Raw genomic sequence first — 10,077 nt, forward strand, 5'->3', positions numbered from 1 at the left:
GGTATGAGTAGGGGCTGATTCTACTCGAAGCAGAAACGACATCATAATAGAGATGATTGATCCAGCTTAGTTTTCAGCATGGTCCATTTATACTTGGGAGAGAAGAAGAATATTCGAAACGAGTGAGAGCATCAAAAAAAGTCGCAGAGGCTTGTGAAAGCATGAGACATTAGAGAAACTATAAGTGGTTTGGCATGACTAGAAAGCAGTTGGGTGGAGGTGGGTAGAGCAAGTAGTGAGAGAGAGAACTGGAACAGTATTAGGGGCCAGAATATGGGGCCTTGTCACATTAAAGGCATTGAACTTTAGGCCACAGGCAATGGCGAGCCACTGTAGAATTTTGTATGGAGGAGTTACATGGTCTGATCAGTGATTGAAAAAGATGACTCTGATAGATGGCATGGAAGCTGATTAGGAGGTTGAGATAATGAGGGTTTGACAGAGTGAGTACCATGGCAATAGGAATTGAGAGGCAACACAGGTTTTAAAGGTGGTAGGCAGCCAGATTGATAGGATTTAGTGATCATTTAGAGTACAAGAGCCAGAGACAGGGAGGAGAATTGTAGACTAACTCTTAGGTTTCTGGTTTGGACCACTGTGGTGGGGGGCGGGGGGCGGGGCGGGGGAGTGGTAGCACCATTCACTGAGGTGGGAGAAAGAGAAAAGTAAGCCCATTCTCTCATGGCTCTCTACCCCTCCCCCCTACAATCCCATGTGGGTGCACCGTAGATGCTCAAACATGCTGAGTGTTTATTTAATTTTAGTCTATTAATAGAGAGGAGGGGCGCCTGAGTGGCTCAGTTGGTTAAGCATCTGACTCTTGATTTCGGCTCAGGTTATGATCTCACGGTTCGTGAGTTCAAGCCCTGTGAGGGGCTCTGTGCTGACAGTGCGGAGCCTGCTTGGGATTCTCGCTCTTTGTCCCTTGCATGCTCTCTCACTCTCTCTCAAAAACAAACAAACAAACAAACAAACAAGCAAACAAACATTAAGAAGAAATCATTAAAAAAAAAACAGAGAGGAGAAGGTCTTACCTTTTCTCTGTGTCCTACCTTAGCTTATATAAGATACTTCCTGAAGTGGAAAGGATCTAAGTTTCATGACCTCTTTGTTGCTGCTACTTTTGACTCTTCTCTCTGTTGCTATGATCTATTTTTGCATTTCTGTGTCTCTGATGCAGGTTCTGGACTCACTCCTCAGCTTGCCTTCCTTGTTAGTGCTGCATATCTTTGATCCTTGTCTGTACATACGATTTAATCACAATCACTCACATTTGAATGATGATTTGGAGTTTATAAGGCATGTTCTGATATACTGTATGTGCTTTGATACCTATTACTCTACTGTGAAGTAGGCAGTGAAGTAGCTTTAATTGCCTATTTCATAGAGAAAGGAATTTAGACAGTGGTGCTAGGACCTGTCAAGGATCACAGATCTAGTAAGTGGTATAACTGGGACTCTCGATCACCTCCATATCCATTGTACTTTCATTACACAATCTCCATCCATGCCTTGCTCTCTGGTACCCACGTGCTTCCAGACTTCTCATGGCCTGATTTCTGTCCCCTGCCATGTTCTGATCTCCAGTGCTTATCTGTGCCTCAAGTCCACTGTGACCTTCTGCTTTCAGTGACCTCCCTTGCTTAGACCTGTGCTTTGCCCTGTATATTCATTTCTGTTTTAGCTTTCTCAGTCTGGGAATCTTGCCCTGTCTCAGTAATCCTTGTACCCATAGTCCTGGCAGTGACACAGCAAGACTTGCAGATGGATTTGTGGCACTAGAACTTTTCTTCCTAAGAGCATAAAGGAACACCCACTGCCAGTCTGTTGGAAGAAAACCTGACCTGAAGCAATACTGGCCTTTGGACTGTGTTACTTGCAAAATATTTAATTGGCGGATATGGGCAATGAAAGGTGACAAGACGAGGCGAGTTTTCCAACCCACAGCCTGTGTCGTCTCTAACACATTTCTCATTTAGGGTTCTCAGTGGGCTATGTTGCCTGAACTTTAGTCTCCTTGGGACTACATGAATCTCCTGACTCAAATGTTTGGACTGACCATTTGGACCAATTTTCATTTATGTGGTAGCAAAAGAGCTTTCAGCAGCATACAAATTGTTGGTAGGTGCCTTCTCCTCACTCCTGAAATGGTTTAAAAGGTGGCCCTGTGTACCTGAGCTTCTGTGGACTCAGTGGGAGTCAGGGTTGCTTAGGCTTCCTTAGCACTTAAGTGTTTTTTTTTTAAGATTTTTATTTATTTATTTTATTTATAGAGAGAGACAGTATGAGTGGGGGAGAGGAGCAGAGGGGTGGAGAGAGAGAATCCCAAGCAGGCTCCACGCTCAGCACAGAGCCTGACACAGGGCTCGATCCCACGACCCTGGGATCATGACCTGAGCTGAAATCAAGAGCTGGACACTCAACCGACTGAGCCACCCAGGCATCCAGCACTTAAGTGTTTTTTTTAAAATGTTTATTTATTTTTGAAAGACAGAGACCGAGCATGAGTTGGGGAAGGGCAGAGAGAAAGGGATGCACAGAATCTGAAGCAGGCTCCAGGCTCTGAGCTGTCCGCACAGAGCCCAATGCAGGGCTTGAACCCACAAACTATGAGATCATGACCTGAGCCGAAGTGAGACACTTAACCGACTGAGCCACCCAGGTACCCCAAATGTTTTTTTTAATGTTTATTTATTTTTGAGAGACAGAGAGAGGGAGAGAGGGAGGGAGGGGAGAGAAAGGGGGGGCAGAGGATCCAAAGCAGGCTCTGTGCTGACAGCAGTGAGCCTGATGTGGGGCTCGAACCCATGAACTGTGAGATCATGAACAGAGCCCAAATCAGACTCTCAACCAGGTGAGCCATCCAGGTATCCCTTAAGCATTTTATAGTTGATTAACAACTACTTGTGACAATCCTGCCACATAACAGGGATGTTCTGTACAGACTCCTTTCACTTGAGCCTACCATGTAGTTGGGAAGAGAAGCCTTAACATTTTTTCTACTGTGCCCGAGTAGAGCATAGCAGTCATAAATCTATGCTAAGAAATTTGGGATAGAAAATGAGATATAGGATTGGCTACTTAAAGAAGCTTCCTAAAAGATGACATTTGAATTGAGCCTTAGAGAATGGATAAGATTTTGATTGTAGAGTGTGTGTGAGTCAGTGTTAGTGTTGATATTCTGGCATGGCAAAATGGCATGATAGAAACCCCATATTTAATTCTTTTTCAGAGTATTTCTCTCCATCTCAGGTGACAACTTTAGGAAGGGGCTTATCAAAGCAGGCTTTTTATACCATGTTACGTCTTGCCCAGTTCTACAGTTCACTTCTTTTGCAGCATGATTTTAGGCTGTGATGTGAACTTAGCTCTGGAGACTCCTTTTCCAAGTCAGATTTCCACTCCAGGTGAAAACTGAGTTTGTACTTTTGAGATAATTGTTCTAAGGAGGCAGTGCTGCTAAAATACAGGCTAGAATAGAAAAGTTAACTTTGTGTAGCTGTGAGATGCAATTTTCTCTGTTCTTCCTTGGCAAAGATGTTGCTGTGACTGGGGAGCCGTCTCAGAGTGACAGATCTGTGTGGGCTGAAGCCCCAGTTTGATCATGAGGGGGCGGGAGATGGAAATTTCTTTCTCTTCTCTATGATGGTTTCTGATGCAGGCAACTCTAAGTTCTGGGAGCTATTGTTGGGGGCATGATGTATGCCTCGTTTTTCAGTGGAACATTATGGAGCAAATAGCATCTGAAACATGTTCTTGCAAGGAGGGCAGAGGGCAGGATGTGCTAAAGCAGGGGAAATAATTTATTGGATAAAACAGATTTCTTGGAGCTGTGGCCTGCAGAAATATTGCATCCAATATCAAACCCAATTGCCTTACTCTGTGTTCTACTTTTCCAAAGATTTTCCTAGATGTTAGGGTGAATTGAGGTAAGATTCTGTTTCTCCATTGGGGGGGAGGGGAATGTTAAACAACAATGGGCTGAGATGGTTGGCCTTTGGCCAACTGTGAACTTGGCAAACTATGTCTGTTAGTTTCCCACCTTCCTATTAGTTTTCCCTCTTCTCTCTTGGTATTCTCCCCTGGGGAATCTAGACTCCCCCTCTGTTAAGTCTATATTGAGACCCCAGGAGTCACTTGTAGGGAGAGGGGCATATGCCTGGGATGCAGGGATGTGGCTCTGTCTCAAGAACAGTAAGCAGCAGCCTAAGCATGCTATCCTGAGGATGTAGCAATTTCTTGTTCATTATGGGCTGTTGTGTATGCCCAAGGATAGGAATTAAGGTACTTACTCATCAGCAGGAATTTGTGCTCCTCCTGAGGAGCCATCTGTTCTGCTGAATGGACAAGGTGCAGACATATTTTGAAAGGATAGGAAAATAATGAAAGTAGAGATTAAGAAAAGTGATCTTAAGGAGTTTGGGATGGATTCAATAGGGGAGATACTAGTATCTACAAGGTAAATAATTACTAACAATTATTGAGACCTTACTATATGCCAATCATTTTATATAAGGTTCTCTTCTAATTCTTATGATAAGCCTATGAGGTACTGGCTATTATTCACTGGTAAAATAAGGTAAAATTGTCCAAGGTCACAGAGCTGGTAAGTGATTGAACTAAGATCGATTGTTTTTTTTTATTGTAAAAATATGTAACATAAAACTTACCATCTTAACCATCTTGAACCAGGATTTATTTCTCATTTTATTTTTAAAATCATTTAGTGGGGCACCTGGATCACTCAGTTGGTTAAGCGACCGACTTCAGCTCAGGTCATGATCTTGTGGTTCATGAGTTCAAGCTGTGCTGACAGCTCAGAGCCTGGAGCCTGCTTTGGATTCTCTTTCTCCCTCTGTCCCCCCCCCTCCAACTCACACTCTGTCTCTGTCTCTCTCTCTCAAAAATAAATTAAAAAAACCATGAAAAAATAATTAAAATTATCATTTAGTGTACGTGTCCTTTTTTGGTGTGCACTTCTATATGAGTTTTAACACGTATACAGATTCATGAAGCTCTCACTGCAATGAGGATATGGGACAGTTACATCTCCCCTGAAAACTCCATCCTGCTGTTCCTGCACATACCCTCTGCCCCTTTCTAGCCCCTGGAAAGCAGTGATCAAGTTTTCATCATTGGGGTGCCTGGATGGCTCAGATAGTTAAGCATCTTGCTCTTGATTTTGACTCTTGCATTTTGTGAGTTCAAGCTCTGCATGGGGCTCTGCGCTAATAGCGCAGATTCTGCTTGGGATTCTCTGTCTCCCTCTCTCTGCCCTTCCCCCACTCACGTGTGTGTGTGTGTGTGTGTGTGTGTGTGTGTGTGTGTGTATGCATGCTCATGCACGTGCGCATGTGCTCTCTCAAAAATAAACATTAAAGATTTATAATTTTTCTTCACCATAGATTTGTCTTTTCCAGAAAGTCATATACATGGAATCATATAGTGTGTAACCTTTTGAAACTGGCTTCTTTCACTCACCAAAATTCTCTGGAAATTCATTCAAGTTTTTGCATGCTTATTCTTTTTTATTGCTGAGTAGTATTCCATTGTCTGGATGTACCACAGTTTGTTTATCTATTCATCTGTTAATGGCCATTTGGGTTGCTTCTGATTTGGGACAGTTATGAGAAGAACCTCTATAAATATTCATGTGGAGGTTATACTGTGAATACCTATTTTTTATTCTTTCTTTTGAACACCTGTTTTCTTTAGGGTAAATACCTAGGAGTGGGATAGCTGGGTCATACAGTTAGGTATATGTTTAACTGTGTAAGAAATGGTCAAATCATTTTTCAGAGAGGCCCTACAACTGTGCATTCCTACAGGCAGTATATGAGAGTTACAGTTGATTGCCTCCTCACCAACCCCCATTTACTGCCAAAGACCATTCGCCTTTTTGTTTCTGTGAATATGACTACTGTAGATATCTCATATAAGTGGAATTTTACAGTATATGTTTTTTGTGACTGACTTATTTCGCTTAGCATAATAGTCTTAAGATCTGTACTGTAGCATGTGTCAGAATTTACCTCCTTTTTAAGGCCAAATAATATTCTATTTTATGTACACACCACATTTTGTTTATCTTTTCATGTGTTGATGGCCACTTCAGGTTTGTACACCTTTTGGCAACTCTGGATAATGCTGTGAACATGGGTGTATTATAACTCCTTGAGATCTGCAGCACCATTTTTCTTGAAAAGACTATATTTTCCCCAGTAAATAGCATTTTCGCCTTTTATAAAAATAAATTTGCCATATGTGTGTAGATCTAATTCTAGACTATTATCTTCTGTTGATCTGTTTATCCTTTTGCCAATACCAAGCAATCTTGGTTATTGTACTTTTATAATATGTTTTAAATTTGGGTTGTGTGTCAACTTAGTTCTTTTTTCAAAATATTCTTGGCTACTCTAGGTTTTTTGTTTGTTTTTTACCTTGCCACATAGTTTTAGAATCAGCTTGTCTTTATCCACAAAAGTCCTAATGGGATTGAATTAAACTTATCACTTAGGGGAGAATTGATATCTAAACTATATTGAGTCATTGAATCCATGAAAACACTGTATCTCCACATTTGTTTAGGTTTTTGTTGATTTCATTCATTAAAATTTTGAAGTTTTCAGTATTCATATCCTGAACATTTTTTGGGGGGTTTGTACTTTAGTGGCTCATGTTTTGGAGCTATTTTAAATGGAATTAAAAACAATTACAGTTTCCAATTATACATTGCTAATCTATAGAAATGTGATTGATTTTTTCTTGACTGACCTTTTTACAGTCTTATTAAACTTACTAGGACAGTTTTTTTGGTGTTGTTGCTTTTAGATCGTTTGGAATTTAGTACTGAGACAAGTATGTTGTTAGCAAATAGGGATTGTTTACTTTATTCCTTTCCAGTTAGTGTGCAGGTTATTTTCATTCCCTTATCGTACTGCTTAGGATATGAGCAAAGGCATCCTTGCCTTATTCCTGATCATAAGAGGGAAAACATTTAATTTCTCTCCATTAGGTGCTGCAATGTTAGCTGTACATTTTGTACATGCCTTTTATCGGGTTGAAGAAATTACGTTCTACTCCTAGTTTGCTGTGTTTTAAAAAAATCACATTTTAATAATGAATTTTGTCAAATGCTTTTTCTGCATGCATTGATATGACAATGTGATTTTCTACTTTAAGCCATTTAATATGTTGGATTACATTGATTACTTTTATTTTATTAAAATAATGTTTATTTATTTATACTGAGGTGACAAGGGGCAGACAGAGAGGGAGAGAGAGAATCCTAAGCAAGCTCTGCACTGTTAGCATAGGGTCTGACATGGGTTCAGTCTCACATACTGTGAGATAATGACCTCAGCTGAAATCAAGAGTCAGACATTTAACCAACTGAGCCACCCCGGAGCCCCTACATTAATTTTAGAACCTTGAATCAGACTTGTGTTCCTGGTATAAACCCTATTTGGTTATATTTTTATATGTTGCCTGATTGAATTTTCTAATTTTGTGGAGGAATTTTTATATTTATATTCATGAGGCATATTAATGTGTAGTTCTCTTTTCTTGTACTATTGCCTGGTTTTGATATCAGGATAATGTTCATCTCATAAAATGAGTTGGGAAGTATTCCTTTCTCCTCTATTTTCTAGTGGAGGCTGTGTAGATTGGCATTGTTTCTTCTTTAAATGTTTGGTAGACTTTGACAGTGAAACCACCTGGGCCTGGAGATACCATTTTTTGACAAGTTTGAAAACCACATATTCAGTTTCTTCAATAATTATAGGACTGTTTAGATTATCTCATCATCTTGAGTTGAGTTTTGACAGTGTGTGAGTTCTGATGAATTGGTTAATTTTATCTAAGATGCCAAATTTAGGTACATAGAATTGTTCATAGTTTAGCTTTGTTAGACTTCTAATATTTGTGAGACCTGTAGTAATATCCCTCTTTTACTCTTGATGTTAATATTTGTTTTCTCTTTTTTTCTGTTAGTTGTGCTAGACATTTATTGTTTTTACTGATCTTAGAGAATTATCAAAAAACATCAAGACCTAGGACAAAAGACAAACTAATCTAATGAGAGATGATCAAGTCTTTTAAACAGAAGCTATAAATTTTGTAGAGAGAATAAGTAAATGGGAGGAATAATATGTGTATGGTTTTTCAAAGTCTGTTTTAAAGATGTCCGTTTTCCCTAAGATGATCTATAGATTGAAGGAAAATCTAATCATCCCAGTTCATTTGTTCGCTTCTTTCTTTCTTTCTTTCTCTCTCTCTCTCTCTCTCTCTCTCTCTCTCTCTTTCTTTTCTTTCTTTCTTTTTTTCTTTCTTTCTTTCTTTCTTGAAAATTTGAGGGGAAGGCAGACTTTTAAAAAAATTTTTAATGTTTATTTTTGAGAGAGAGAGACAGAGCATGAGCAGGGGAGGGGCAGAGAGAGAGAGGGAAATATAGAATCTGAAGCAGGCTCCAGGCTCTGTCTGAGCTGTCAGCACAGAGCCCGATGTGGGGCTCTGTGAGATCATGACCTGAGCTGAAGTTGAATGCTTAACTGACTGAGCCACCAAGGCGCCCCTGAGTTCTTTTTTTAAATGTTTGTTTATTTTTGAGAGAGAGAGGGAGGGAGGGAGGAAGGGATAGAGAGAGAAGGAGACAGAGAATCCCAAGCAGGCTCAGCACTGTCAGCATGGAGCCCAACCTAGAGCTCGAACTCATGAACCATGAGATCATGACTTAGCCGAAATCAAGAGTTGGATGCTTCACCAACTGAGCCACTGAGGTATCCCCCAGTTCTTTTTTTTTTTAATTGAAATTGATAAGCTATTCCTTTTCAAAAAATTTTTTTAATGTTTATTTTTGAGAGAGACAGAGACAGAATGTGAGTGGGTTAGGGGCAGAGAGAGAGGGAGACACAGAATCTGAAGCAAGTGATAAACTATTTCTAAAATTTATGTAGAAATATTAATACTGTAAGGTAATTAAGAAAAAATATTGAAGAGTGCAGGAACTTATGCCATCAGATATCTAGGTGTATAAAGCCTTATGGCTCCAGTAAAACATAGTGTGGTATTGGTCAAGAATGGAGAAGTAGAACAGAAAACATGAGTCTATTTGTCTATGAGACTCTTGTCTCAGAGATATGAGTCTATAGAAGATAAAACAGAGTCCAGAAACAAACTCACATATATAGGGAACTTTGACATATGACTGAGTTAGAATGGAGATCACTGGGTTATAGAGAGACTATTAAATAAACGAAGCAGGAAGCATTGGTTATTCAAAATGGAAACAATATGAATTACTATCTTTCATGTGGTATATGAATGTTAACTTCAGAAGAATTTGTAAGTTAAATGTGAAAAGCAAAACTAAATTTTTTTAATAAAAAACATGAGTGAACATTTTTTTGACCTTGGTAACAAACTATTTTTTAAATGTGACATAAAGCACAATCAACAAACTAATAAGCCTGATAAATCACATTCAATTATAAATTTTTCTTAATGAAAAGACAACTTGTCAAAAGTGAAAAGATAAGGTGTAGACTCTGAAATTATTTGCAACACATTAAATGAATACATTGTTGGTATCAATAATATGTAAATAACTTATAAAAATCATTAAAGAAAAGATAACCTGGGGCGCCTGGGTGGCGCAGTCGGTTAAGCGTCCGACTTCAGCCAGGTCACGATCTTGCGGTCCGTGAGTTCGAGCCCCGCGTCGGGCTCTGGGCTGATGATGGCTCAGAGCCTGGAGCCTGTTTCCGATTCTGTGTCTCCTTCTCTCTCTGCCCCTCCCCCGTTCATGCTCTGTCTCTCTCTGTCCCAAAAATAAATAAACGTCGAAAAAAAAATTAAAAAAAAAAAAAAAAGAAAAGATAACCTAATAGAAAAATGGACAAAAGACATAAATTTTGTAGATGAGGAAATAAATAAGGAAATAATATATGACCTACTAAATGTCTTTGATTATTAGAAAATTCAAATCAAGACATGAAAGAATATTTTTTACCACTCATTTGAAAACTATTAAGAAGTTTGACATTGCCAGGGTGCCTGGATGGCTCATTCAGTTAA

The sequence above is a fragment of the Prionailurus viverrinus genome, chromosome X (genome assembly GCF_022837055.1).
Source record: "Prionailurus viverrinus isolate Anna chromosome X, UM_Priviv_1.0, whole genome shotgun sequence".
Classification (NCBI taxonomy): Eukaryota; Metazoa; Chordata; class Mammalia; order Carnivora; family Felidae; genus Prionailurus; species Prionailurus viverrinus.